We start from the raw sequence: 13,936 nt of genomic DNA, 5'->3' as shown, positions 1-13,936 counted from the left end.
GTGTTTATCCTCACCATTCCCTGCTGGGTAAGGATTATTATCCACATTTTACAGATGGGAGAAACTGAGGCACAAAGAGATGGTGGAACAGGATTCTTAATCTACAGCAAGTCCCCATTGTAAAAGGCACTGTACAAACCCAGATGATGCTGATGCTGAACAGATTCCCTGTGTTGGGAAACTACAGTTTAATAAGCAGATCAGACAAAAGGTGGGAGAGGAGAAAGAGTTGAAAGATTAAATTAAATTATGACACCCACTCAAGAGTATTGTCTGATTACCATTTATTATATGGATTATTGTAACACCTAAAGGCACACTGGGCTGGGCCCTTCTCATACACAGAGAGATAAAGAACAGATGAATGTCATGGAGGATAGGTCCATCAATAGCTATTAGCCAGGATGGGAAGGGATGGTGTCCCTAGCCTCTGTTTGCCAGAAGCTGGGATTGGGTGACAGGGGATGGATCACTGTATGGTTGCCTGTTCTGTTCATTCCCTCTGAAGCACCTGGCATTGGCCACTGTCGGAAGACAGGCTATGGGGCTGGAAGGACCTTTGGTCTGACCCAATATGGCCATTCTTACGTTCTTATTTCAATTTATGCCTCTGGGATGGTGAAGCACAAAGGCAGGATAAATAGTAGAAGGGGAGTTAATCTACTCAGGGACAGCCGAGCCAGAGTTGTCAGGAAGATGCTAAACTAATAACAAAAGGCAAGGGTTAAAAGAGGCAATTTTAAAATCAAGTTTCAGAGTAGCAGCCATGTTAGTCTGTATTCGCAAAAAGAAAAGGAGTACTTGTGGCACCTTAGAGACTAACCAATTTATTTGAGCATGAGCTTTCGTGAGCTACAGCTCACTTCATCGGATGCATACCGTGGAAACTGCAGCAGACATTATATACACACAGAGATCATGAAACAATACCTCCTCCCACCCCACTGTCCTGCTGGTAATAGCTTATCTAAAGTGATCATCAAGTTGGGCCATTTCCAGCACAAATCCAGGTTTTCTCACCCTCCACCCCCCCACACACAAACTCACTCTCCTGCTGGTAATAGCCCATCCAAAGTGACAACTCTCTTCACAATGTGCATGATAATCAAGGTGGGCCATTTCCTGCACAAATCCAGGTTCTCTCACCCCCTCACCCCCCTCCAAAAACCACACACACAAACTCACTATCCTGCTGGTAATAGCTCATCCAAAGTGACCACTCTCCCTACAATGTGCATGATAATCAAGGTGGGCCATTTCCAGCACAAGTCCAGGTTTCTCACCCCACCCCCACCCCCATACACACACAAACTCACTCTCCTGCTGGTAATAGCTCATCCAAAGTGACCACTCTCCCTACAATGTGCATGATAATCAAGGTGGGCCATTTCCTGCACAAATCCAGGTTTTCTCACCCCCCCCACCCCCATACACACACAAACTCACTCTCCTGCTGGTAATAGCTCATCCAAAGCGACCACTCTCCCTATAATGTGCATGGCGATCAAGGTGGGCCATGTCCAGCACAAATCCAGGCTTTCCCACCCCACCCCCTTTTTCCCGGTGACACACACACACACACAAACTCACTCTCCTGCTGGTAATAGCTCATCCAAAGTGACCACTCTCCCTACAATGTGCATGATAATCAAGGTGGGCCATTTCCAGCACAAATCCAGGTTTTCTCACCCTCCACCCCCCCACACACAAACTCACTCTCCTGCTGGTAATAGCCCATCCAAAGTGACAACTCTCTTCACAATGTGCATGATAATCAAGGTGGGCCATTTCCTGCACAAATCCAGGTTCTCTCACCCCCTCACCCCCCTCCAAAAACCACACACACAAACTCACTATCCTGCTGGTAATAGCTCATCCAAAGTGACCACTCTCCCTACAATGTGCATGATAATCAAGGTGGGCCATTTCCAGCACAAGTCCAGGTTTCTCACCCCACCCCCACCCCCATACACACACAAACTCACTCTCCTGCTGGTAATAGCTCATCCAAAGCGACCACTCTCCCTATAATGTGCATGGCGATCAAGGTGGGCCATGTCCAGCACAAATCCAGGCTTTCCCACCCCACCCCCTTTTTCCCGGTGACACACACACACACACAAACTCACTCTCCTGCTGGTAATAGCTCATCCAAAGTGACCACTCTCCCTACAATGTGCATGATAATCAAGGTGGGCCATTTCCTGCACAAATCCAGGTTTTCTCACCCCCCCCCACCCCCATACACACACAAACTCACTCTCCTGCTGGTAATAGCTCATCCAAAGCGACCACTCTCCCTATAATGTGCATGGCAATCAAGGTGGGCCATGTCCAGCACAAATCCAGGCTTTCCCACCCCCCCCCCCTTTTTCCCGGTGACACACACACACACACAAACTCACTCTCCTGCTGGCAATAGCTCATCCAAACTGACCACTCTCCAAGTTTAAATCCAAGTTTAACCAGAACGTCTGGGGGGGGGGGATAGGAAAAAACAAGGGGAAATAGGCTACCTTGCATAATGACTTAGCCACTCCCAGTCTCTATTTAAGCCTAAATTAATAGTATCCAATTTGCAAATGAATTCCAATTCAGCAGTTTCTCGCTGGAGTCTGGATTTGAAGTTTTTTTGTTTTAAGATAGCGACCTTCATGTCTGTGATTGCGTGACCAGAGAGATTGAAGTGTTCTCCGACTGGTTTATGAATGTTATAATTCTTGACATCTGATTCAGATGTAAAGAATTATAACATTCATAAACCAGATGTAAAGAATTATAACATTCATAAACCAGTCGGAGAACACTTCAATCTCTCTGGTCACGCAATCACAGACATGAAGGTCGCTATCTTAAAACAAAAAAACTTCAAATCCAGTCTCCAGCGAGAAACTGCTGAATTGGAATTCATTTGCAAATTGGATACTATTAATTTAGGCTTAAACAGAGACTGGGAGTGGCTAAGTCATTATGCAAGGCAGCCTATTTCCCCTTGTTTTTTCCTACCCCTCCCCCCCCAGATGTTCTGGTTAAACTTGGATTTAAACTTGGAGAGTGGTCAGTTTGGATGAGCTATTGCCAGCAGGAGAGTGAGTTTGTGTGTGTGTGTGTGTCCCCGGGAAAAAAGGGGTGGGTGGGAAAGCCTGGATTTGTGCTGGACATGGCCCACCTTGATTACCATGCACATTGTAGGGAGAGTGGTCGCTTTGGATGAGCTATTACCAGCAGGATGGTGAGTTTGTGTGTGTGGTTTTTGGAGGGGGGTGAGGGGGTGAGAAAACCTGAATTTGTGCTGGAAATGGCCCACCTTGATTATCATGCACATTGTGAAGAGAGTTGTCACTTTGGATGGGCTATTACCAGCAGGAGAGTGAGTTTGTGTGTGGGGGGGTGGAGGGCGAGAAAACCTGGATTTGTGCTGGAAATGGCCCAACTTGATGATCACTTTAGATAAGCTATTACCAGCAGGACAGTGGGGTGGGAGGAGGTATTGTTTCATGATCTCTGTGTGTATATAATGTCTGCTGCAGTTTCCACGGTATGCATCCGATGAAGTGAGCTGTAGCTCACGAAAGCTCATGCTCAAATAAATTGGTTAGTCTCTCAGGTGCCACAAGTACTCCTTTTCTTTTTAAAATCAAGATGGCTTGTTTTTCTGAAAGATCTGCTCTGGGAATTATTTGGGGGAAGTTCTCTGGCCTGTGTTCTACACCGACTAGATCAATGTTCCATGGGAAGGGGCTAGGTGGGTCACGCATGCCCCTAGGGCAGTCCCTGTTCCCCAGCTCTCTCAGTTTCCCTGGGAAGCACCACCAGGGGACAATCTGCTAATTGTCCGCTCACTGGCTCTGGCTTCCTTGGATCCCATTCACACCTCCCCTGGGCATCAGGCACTGGAGTGGGGAGAGGAATTTGGGCAGCTGGAGCAGTGTGGAGGAAATGGCTGGAGCCAGCCCCATGGATGGTTGGCAGACTGGTAAAGATCGCAGCCTGGCCATAGGGGAGAGGAACAGGCCAGTGCTGGAAGAAGGGGCAGATATGGGAGAGTGAAAGCAAAGCGCTTGGGGGCTGAGCCGGGGGAAGCAGGAGGCTGGGGAGGGGAGGGGAAAATAAGGGGCTGGAGAAGGTGGAGCAGGGGTAAGGGTGGATCCCCCAAAAAGAGAAAATGCAGCTGGGGGGTTGCCTATTTAAAAGTTTGAGAATCACTGGACCAGGCAATCAAAGTGGTCCCTTCTGGCTTTGGAAGCTATGCATCTATGAGTAATGCGAACCCCCCACCAATGCACCTTCTCAGGTCCTGCACCAAGTGTCTCTCGGCTGTATCCAGAGATCTAAGAGGAGTGGGTGTAAAAGGAAGAGGGCCTCAAACATAAGCCCTTGTATCAGAGGCATGGTATGAGGCCTGAGGCCCGGGCTAAAGTAGTGGTCCAAGCTTTGCAGATATAAAGCAAAGCCAGGTTGTGAGCAAGAGGCAGGCCCTACTCACAGAATCTGTCAAGAACAGAGCTGATATTGCAGAAACACACACTCCTAAGAGGTGCTAGGCACAAAACACAGATGCAAACACCTTCCAGAAGGGTGATGCTAGAAGCCCTCAAAACCAACACATTCCCCAAAGAGAAAAGGAGCATGCTGACCCATCCTAAAGATAAGGTCAGGATGATAGTGTGATTGATAGAAATGATATGATCGAATGAACATGTACAAAGTAATGGGGGTCACCTAAATATGTCCGAGGGTGGCACCTAGCCACGTCAGAGGAGCAATATGTAACTTGTTTGTATCAGTGTAAAAAGAGGGGTCTCAGAGAGAGTGTCTTTGGCCAGCCAAGGAGGCAATGGAAAGTCCTGTCATTCACTGAGCTGCATCCATAGTCACAGGCATACATGTCTTAGTATCCTCGTAGAGTCTGCAGGATATTTATACCATGCTTCGTCAACAATAAACTTGGCAGGGTGCCTTCATACCTTAACGGCTCTTGTGGTCATTGAGTGGTTCACTCGAGGTCTGCTGTGCCAGCTGCCTGTGCAGAGCTGGGACAGCACACAGAGAGAACACACACACACATGCAGCTGAACATCTGACGATGGGGAAGGGGGGGAATAGAATGGTCCATTGGCATTGCTGCATGGCAGGGCACAGATCCATCGTGAAACTTTGGAGATCTTTCACTATGTTTGACATATCACCTCTCCACACTCCCCCACCGTGGACAGCATCACAAATGGGAGACTAACAAGTCCACGGGACAGCGCTTCTCTGGAGACGTCTGTGTTATCGCAGGTTTGGAGAAACCTGATTTTGAAGGATTTAGGTGAAGGGACCGCATGAGGGCAGCAAAGTGACTGGACAGTAGGAAGAAGGTTGCAGTGTCCAAGGACAGATTCTGCAGAGTTTCTCAACCATGTGGCTCATCACCCAAAACTGGCTTGCCAGAACATGTCAAAGGGTAACATGGGGAGCTGCAGGGTGGGCCCAATCTGCACTGACCCCACAGCAGCAGCTCCTGCAGCTCCCATCCCGCTGTGCTGACTGGTCTCAGTTCCCCAATCCAGGCCTTGCAAAATGGTACAGGGGGGTTGCTGCGCTGCTCAGGTTGGGCCTACCCACCACTGAGCCATGTTCCAACCCCGGATATCACAATGCCTTGAGTGGGAAGCCAAGACCAGCCAGCCCCATGGGACGGGAGCCGCAGGAGCTGCTGCTATGGTCCTCATAGAATCATAAAACCACAGGGTTAGAAGGAACGGCAAGGGTCATCGAGTCTAACCCGCTGCCAAGATGCAGTTTGTTGTGTCTGAACCAGTGATACTCAAACTGAGGCTCGTGAGCCACAAGTGACTGTTTAATGTGTCCCCTCCTGCTCTTTGCAGCATGATATTAAAACACTGTGTGATTGAATTATTAACCAATCTAAGTTATTAATCAACCAGGATGCTTTTACTATGTTATTAGCCAATTGTAACTGATAAAATAATAATATTTGGTCAATCATTTTGCTGTGAGATGTTAGACAGATGGCTGTCCAGTTTCCTTTTGAAAACGTCCAGTGAAGGAGCTTCCACAACTTCCAGAGGTGTCTGTCCCATTGGCTTCCTGTTCTTATGGATAGGAAGTTTTTCCTGAGTTTTACTCTAAATCTGTTATGCTGGAGTTTGATCCCATTGCTTCTTGTTCTGCCCTTTGTGGACAAACAACTTTTCTCCATCTCTTTTATGTCAGCCTTTCACATATTTGAAGGCCACTATCATGTATTCATGGCTAAGGCTACGATTTAGTCAAGGGGGTCACGGCAGTCACGGATTCCGTGACTTCTTGGGATTCAGGAGAAGGAGGCAGGACTGTGCACCTCTGCCCTGCAATTGGGGCTGGCAGGAATAAGGACCCTGCAGCCCCAGCCCCACAGCTTCCTCCAGGGGCTGCAGCCAGACTGGGGGATGCAGCTGGTGCCGCGCGCCCCAGCCCTGTGGTGCTCTGGGATTGGTGGGGTCCGCACCTGAGCCCCGTGGTGTCCCAGTCTTGTCGGGGCTGCGGCTGGGGCCAGGCACGCCTGCCCCGCGGCTTTCACTGGAGTCTGCAAGTGGGGTCACACATCCCCCTTGTGGCTTCCCAGGGCCGTGTGCCCCCCCCCCACTGCATCCGGGCTTGGTGGGGGCTGCAGTCGAGTCACGCACCCCTTTTCCCACAGCTGGACCAGCTCTGGAGCAAGGGCTTTGTGTTCCCCATGACTGCGACCCCCACTGTGGCCACTGGAGTCAGGGCTGTGCCCCCTGCCATGGTGAAGGGCTCGGCCTGTCAGTCGTTTCCCCCCCCCCCCATGGGACTCCATTTCTCCCCCCTACCTAGCCCTGCCCCCAGTTATTTTTAATAAAGTAATGGACAATGGACAAGCTCCGTGAATGTTTGTTTATTGCCCATGACCTGTTTGTGACTTTTACTAAAAATAACTGAAAAAGTCTTAGCCTTACTCATGGTGTACTTATTTAGTACTTATTACATTAATATATTTAATACATACCACGGAGAAGAAATGTTTAGTAAGCCAAATGTTTTTTGCACTAAAGCTGTTTACTGTGTTGCGACAAGCCATCAAAGTTTACAAGTGGATGCTGAGCCCCAAAGATTGAGTCCCACTTAGCTTCTATGAACTTTGAATTCTTTACATTTTAGATTGAAGGAAACATCTCCTTGTTAGAAGGGGCAGTAGCTACGGGGTTAATCACTACCCACAAAAAAAATCACTGGCTAATCTAATCATTGCAAGTTAAAAAAAAACTAAGCCAGTCATTCATCTCTGCGGGGAATCCATAACTTGGCAATTGGATGTAAACTTGTCAGGGACTTGAACTATCCCAGAGATTCCCCTGGGGCAGCTATCTCACAAAGGACGTCCACTAACGTTTCATTAACTGGGACATTCTCTCCAGAGTTTCCACTGTGAAGTTTTTGTTCGGTAAATAAAATAATGCAGTTGGCTGAGTCCAGATGAATAGCCCTGAGTATTATTAACGTCAGTGTTTCGGAGGAATACAGTTAAACAAATGATAATTAGGTCTCAGTGGGGCCTTACTGAAGACTTTATGTCTTAAGGGTTACTAGGAACATTCTTGTTACACAGAAAGTTGGAGGTGGCACTTTGGGCTTTTCAGCTAACGCAGAGAGAAACCCAGGAAAATAAAACAAAACCGTTTTATTCAGTATTTTTAACAGCCAGATTTTCTATCTTTCAATCTCAGGTACCTGTATGGCCACCTTGACCATAATATTTGGGCACCTCACAACAACCTTTCATGCGTTTACCCTCACACCATGCCTGTTATGTAGGGAAGTGCTACTACCCCCATTTTACAGACAGGGAACCAGAAAACAGAGAAATTGCAAGTACTGCAATTCCAAGGTGTGACTGCAGCCCGAGCAGACATATCTGAACTAGCTTTAATCTAGCTAGCTCAGGTTCCAGAACAGTGAAGCTGCAGCAGGGCGAGTTTCAGTATAGACTGTATAAAGCCAGATGGAAGCCTGGGTCATTACTCACAGGGCTAGCCCATACTGAGGGTCACAGTGTCTGGGCTTCAGTGCTCCGGTACCTGAGTTAGCTAGATGAAAGGTATCTCAGGTAGGCCTGCTCATGCTTCAGTCATATCCTGGGACTGCAATATAAACATACCCTTTGTGTGCCTCCCAGCATGGGTGGACAGACTTTGTTAGCGCACCAAAAATAGCAGTATGGACTTGCGGCACCAGGGCAGGCTCCAGCTAGCCACCCAAGTCCAAACCCACCTGACCCCCAGGATCTGAGCTTGGGTGAGTAGCTAGAGTCTCCACTGGAGCTGCAATGGCCATGTGGCTATTTTTAGTGTGGTAGCTTGAGCAAAACTAATGTGCGTTTTCTAGCCATGCTGGAAGTCATGTTCCCAGAAGCTGTGTAGACATGACTTCTCCAAGCATACAAAGAAAGCCTGGGTTGGAGCAGAGGATTAAATCCAGCTCTTATATGGTAGGCTAGAACTTTAATGAACATATTTATCTTTAGAGAGACAAGGTGGGTGAGGTAATATCTTTTATTGGATCAACGTCTGTCAGTGAGAGATACAACCTTTGGAGCTTAACCAGAGCTCTTCTTCAAGTCCTGTGTAAGCTCGAAGGCTTGTCTCTCTCACCAACAGAAGTTGGTCCAACAAAAGCTATTACCTTGCCCACCTTGTATCTCTAATATCCTGGGACCAACACAGCTACAACACTTCATACATAAATTTATCTTTTTTATTTGGGCATTTATTTCATGGGTAAATTTGTTAGTCTTTAAAGTGCCACCTGATTCCTCATTGTTTTTGTGGGTACAGACTAACACGGCTACCCCTGTGATATTTATCTTTGTTTATTTAGCCTGTTGAGAACCTTTTGAGGAGGACAAAGCTAACCGGAATTCAACTATAGCTCACGATGAGGGTGCTATCTCTGCCTTACCGACATGAGATGTTCATTACTGCAAATTATGGTACCTAACTTTTAAATTACAGCTAACAAGCAATTCATTGAGTATACTGATTTATTTCCATATGCTCCATTGCTGATAATAGCCTGCAGGATGACATATACTTGACTGCTATAAAATTCAGATTAGGAAAATGTACTTGATAAGTAATGATTTTTATCAGTGTGTAGCATGGCGGGACTCACCACTGCAACACTTCCTGCCGGTCGTCCAGGAAATTAGCATTTCCAGCCTCAGGAGCGCCCTCTACAGGCTGGTGTCACGCTTGCCGCTGGGCCCAAGTCCCTCCTGGACCCCCGTGCCCCTTTCAGGTTGGGGTGCTGCCCCCGAGCAGTACTCCCACAGATCTGGGTCTCCCCTCCCCGGGGAACTCCACCTTCTATCCCCACCTCGCCTCAGTCTATGGCCACTGTCCAGTCATCAACTAGCCCCCGTTCCCTGGGGCAGACTGCAGTGTAAATGCCACTCATCACAGGCAAGGGGGGTTGGGACCTGCTGCCTCTGCCTACCTGTGGGCTGCCCCCTGCAACCCCAGTACCCTTTTTGGCCTTACACTAGGCCTGCAGCCTGTGGGGTTTCCAGGCCGGCGCTCTCCAGCTTCTCTGGCCCTCCCCCAGCCCTGCTCCACCTTAGGTACCCAGGTACGTTCCCCAGCAGCCAGGCCCGAGAGAGAGAGAGAGAGAGAGAGAGAGAGAGAGAGAGAGAGAGTTTCTGCTCCTGGCCCACTGCTCTCTTATAAGGGTCAGCTGGGCCCTGACTGGGGCATGGCCCCAGTAGTGCCTTTTTCCCCAATCAGCCTGGGAGCTGCTTGCCCCCAGCCACAGCCCACTCCTGGGCTGATTTCAAGCCCTTCAGGGCAGGAGCAGGTGACCACCCCGCTACACAGTGCAACTGCAACCAACTATTTATAGACCGGTTGTTGCATGCACAGTCATTCTTTTATCTATCTATTTATCTACGGTGAAAGCGGTGTTATCCATCACTTTATCAACTGCAAAGCTCTATTAACCGGCCTTTCTGATCTCTCCCAATAGAAATCTTCAGTCTAGTAACCGGGACTAGTTTACTGCCCAGGAGGTTATGCAATTGCACATCCTGCACTCTACTTTTATGCAAAAGAGGCAGAAGACAAGTCAGCAAGCAGATATCAGGAATTTATTCAAAAAAGCAGCTTCCAGGGTGTGTCAGAGGGTCATTACAGATTCAGCCCAATCTCCTACACCTTCCACATCTACAGTGATAATTGATGATAATGATGACCCTGAGGCCCTGCAAGACCCTGAAGTGCCTTCTGAATCATCAAGGAAAGGTTAAATTACATTCAGTGTTGTTTTAGTGCTAAGTGTATTTTTAGCGATTTTGGTGTACGCCATGCGCTGCCCATAATGATAGGTAGTGTCATAAGATAACCTACACGCCACCCCGCCCCAATTCCACCCCTTCTCCGCCCCATTCCAACTCCTTCCCCAAAGTCCCCGCCCCAACTCCACCCCGACCCTGCCCCATTGGACTCCTTCCCCAAATCCCTGTCCCAGCCCTGCCTCCTCCCCTGAGCACGCCTCATTCCCCTTCCTCCCCCCTCCCTCCCAGCTGCGTGAAACAGCTGTTTCGTGGCACAAGCACTGGGAGCAAGGGGGAAAAATCAGGCACTCTCTCGAGTGATCAACATTCACTTTCTTTCTCAAATGATTAACATTCACTCTCTTTCTTGAATGATCAACTCTTCTTTGGGGAAAAATAATAATGGCAAAATCCCGGACTTTTTTAGATATTTAAAAATTCCTCCCCAATGGAGATTTAAGAACCAAAAAGCCGGACATGTCTGGGCAAATACGGACGTATGGTAACCCTATTCTAGCAGGGCTCACTCCAGGGCTGTGTGCAGGCAATGTCCCAGTATAGCGAGGAGGAGTGGCCTCCCTCAGAGATAGATGGGGAGGACGGCCATGCACTCTTAGACACTGAGAGAACACTTTCTGCTCCAGTCTTAGCCCCAACATTGACACTACAATTTTCTAGCCCCACAGCCCGAACCCCGCGCACCTGAGTCAGCTGACCTGGGCCAGCCATGGATGTTTTATTGCAGTGTAGACATACCCTTTGAGACCTGTCAGCCAGTTTTTAATCCATTTAATGTGTGCCGTTTTGATTTGTATCATTCTAGTTTCTTCTTGCATCCTCAAAGGGTACACTTACAGGCAGGAGGGGGATCAATGGGGCTCTCTCAGCTGGCCGAGGTGTGGTGAGCCGGCACTCTGGGCATGAGGCACAGAAGTCTACCATGTCTCGGTAGACCCCTAGCCAAAAGAACTGGGCTAAAATCTGGGCTAGCGTCCTTTCCCTTCCAAGGTGCACAGCCGTGGGTATGGCATGGGAGACTCACATAACCCGCTTCCGGTACAGTCGGGGCACCAAGAGCTGATGTCAAACCTCTTTGACCGGTTGGTCTTTCTCTGTGCGGTACAGACGGTCATCTTGAATCTCAAAGCGTGGGAACCGTCGTGCTTGGTGGGGTTCAACAGTCTCCCCTAGTCTCCTACGCCGCCAACTAGTCGTATGACTGACTCAGGGTGTTGTCATCCTGTTGCTCCTCCACAAAGTCAGAGAGGTGAGTCAGAATCTCCGATTCAGGTAATGGGGGGAGCTCCCCTCCTGGCTGGGATGGGGCCTGGTTGGCCTGGGTTGATGCTGAGGACTGGGAAGTCCCTTCACCAGGGTCAGCAACCTCCCCCACCCGCACAAGGGTTGCAGCTGCAGGCCAGCCGGTGTCCAGAGGCAGGGGCCCTTGACCAGGTCAGCTAACAATTCCCCAAAATAGTTCCATTCCCTGCCTAAAATAACTGACTAGGCCAGTGTCGTGGCCAGACCAACCATCAGGGGCTCTTCATGTCTTCCCACCATTAAAGTCACTTCTGTGTGGGGGTAGGCCCTCACGTCCCCGTGTATGCACTGAAACATGATGGTGCCCTGGGTTGGGCCAAGATTAGGCTCCATGTACTTTGTACCAGGATCTGGGCACACCTGAATCTACCAGTCCCATTACTTCTCTCCCATTTACCAGCAGCAGGATGGTCAGTTTTGCTGGTTTCCCAGGGCATGCTCATGCTCGCGGAGTCCAGACCTTCCCAAAGCTATATTCCATGTACAGACATTCTCCAGACCAATGCCCAGAATGGCCACACATGAAACACCAGTCCTGATCTTGGGTGGCACAAGGGGTTTCCTGCCTGGGTACCCAATTGCTCTGGTCACAACGGGTCTCCCCAAGTTCTGGGCCAAGTAAGGACCCTGGCTGGGCCTCTGGTGGACCTGTGGTCTCCCGAGCTGGGTTGGGAAGCCCTGGCACCCCTGGATCCTTGAGCCCTCGGGAGCTCTGATAGGGAGGGAGGAGGCCGACATTCCTCACGATCCTGGTGTCCGTTAGGTGGTACCATCCTTTAGGGGCATGGGGCTCTTGGTTCCAGCTGACCCCAAAGGGGGCATCATCATGGGGGACTTTCTGGCTAGGTAGTTCTCCATGAGCTGGATGGCATCTGTCGTGGTGTCAGGGTGATGCCACAACATCCACTCTCTTCCCCCAGGGGATAGGATCTGGACAAACTGCTCTAGCAGGACCTGTTCAGTGACCTGCACCCCCATCTTTGCTTCTGGTTTGAGCCATTTCCAGAATGAGCTGTGAAGCTTCCAGGCAACAAGCGGGGTCGGGCTCCCAGTGGGTAACGCTCCTCCTGGAAGCGTTGCTGGAATGTTTCCTCTGAGATATCTAGGGTGTTGCGGATCGCTGCCTTAACTTGGGCATAGTCCTGAACGGCGTGGGGGTCTAACACATGGTATGTGGTCTGCAGTACCCTGGTTAAATACGGGGCCAGCACTGCAACCCATTAGTCTCAGGGCCACTGGGTTACTTCCATCCACTTGAAAGTCCCTAAGAAAGCCTCAGGATCATCGTTGGGCCCCATTTTGGCAAGCCTGATAGGGGCAGGGCTAGGCAGCTCGGTTGGAGCAGCAGGTCGCAAAATGGATGCAACCTGTTGGGCCAGCTACTGCTGCTGCTGTTGGGCTGCCAATTTGCAAACTAACTGTTACTGCTGCATGGCCATCTGCTGCAGGAGTTGTTGGTGTTGCTGTTGATGGTGGGTGTTTTGCTCGGTCAGCCGTTTCAGCAGCTGTTTCATCTCCATTCAAGGGTTTGTCCTTGGGACTTTTTTTTTTTTTAAAATTCCCTTCAGCAGGGACTAGATCAGTGCCTGCATTCTCCACCATTTGTAATAGGGCCTTCAGTGGCTGGACAGCCTAGTGGCTAGATCGTTGGTTGGGGGGCTGTAGGAGGACCTGACCTCTCCTTTTCCCTCAGGTCCTGACCGGGGTCCTGTGTCACTCAAACCCCTAAACAGGGGAGATGGACCTTTCTCCCATCCATGTTTTCCTGAACTGCTCCCTATGCAAGTCATTTTAGTTTGGGGTGTAGCCCCTCTAGTCCAGTTTTCAGGCAGTTTGGGCTTATCTGCAGGTTCCCCTTGGCAGGGGAAGACTTACTTGCCTCCAGTGGCTGCATTGGCAGCTGGTTGCCAGTCTGTGCCTTTAGGAAGGTATACAGAGAGCTCCTGCCTCTTCACCAGTCAGCCCCTGACTGAGCCAGGCTCTCTTCTTTTCTCCCCCCTCCAGGCCTGGCATTGGCTGCAGGTATAACGCAGTGGGACTAGGTGAGCCCACAGGTTTTCTTTGACCCCTGCTGTACCCAGCAGCAATCTCTCTGTTCCTTCACACCCTTCTTTAATTCTTTATTAATAGAGTTCTGTATCAGCCACTCCATTAATATTTCCCAGATCAATGTCAGGCTGACAGGCCTACAGTTACCCAAGTGATTCCATTTACTCTTTTTAAAGCACCCTTTTAGTCTTCTGGAATTTTTCCAGTGTTTCAAGAGTTATAGAAAATCAC

Source organism: Caretta caretta, chromosome 14, assembly GCF_965140235.1.
Source record: "Caretta caretta isolate rCarCar2 chromosome 14, rCarCar1.hap1, whole genome shotgun sequence".
Lineage (NCBI taxonomy): Eukaryota > Metazoa > Chordata > Testudines > Cheloniidae > Caretta > Caretta caretta.
This window is presented reverse-complemented; position numbering follows the sequence as displayed.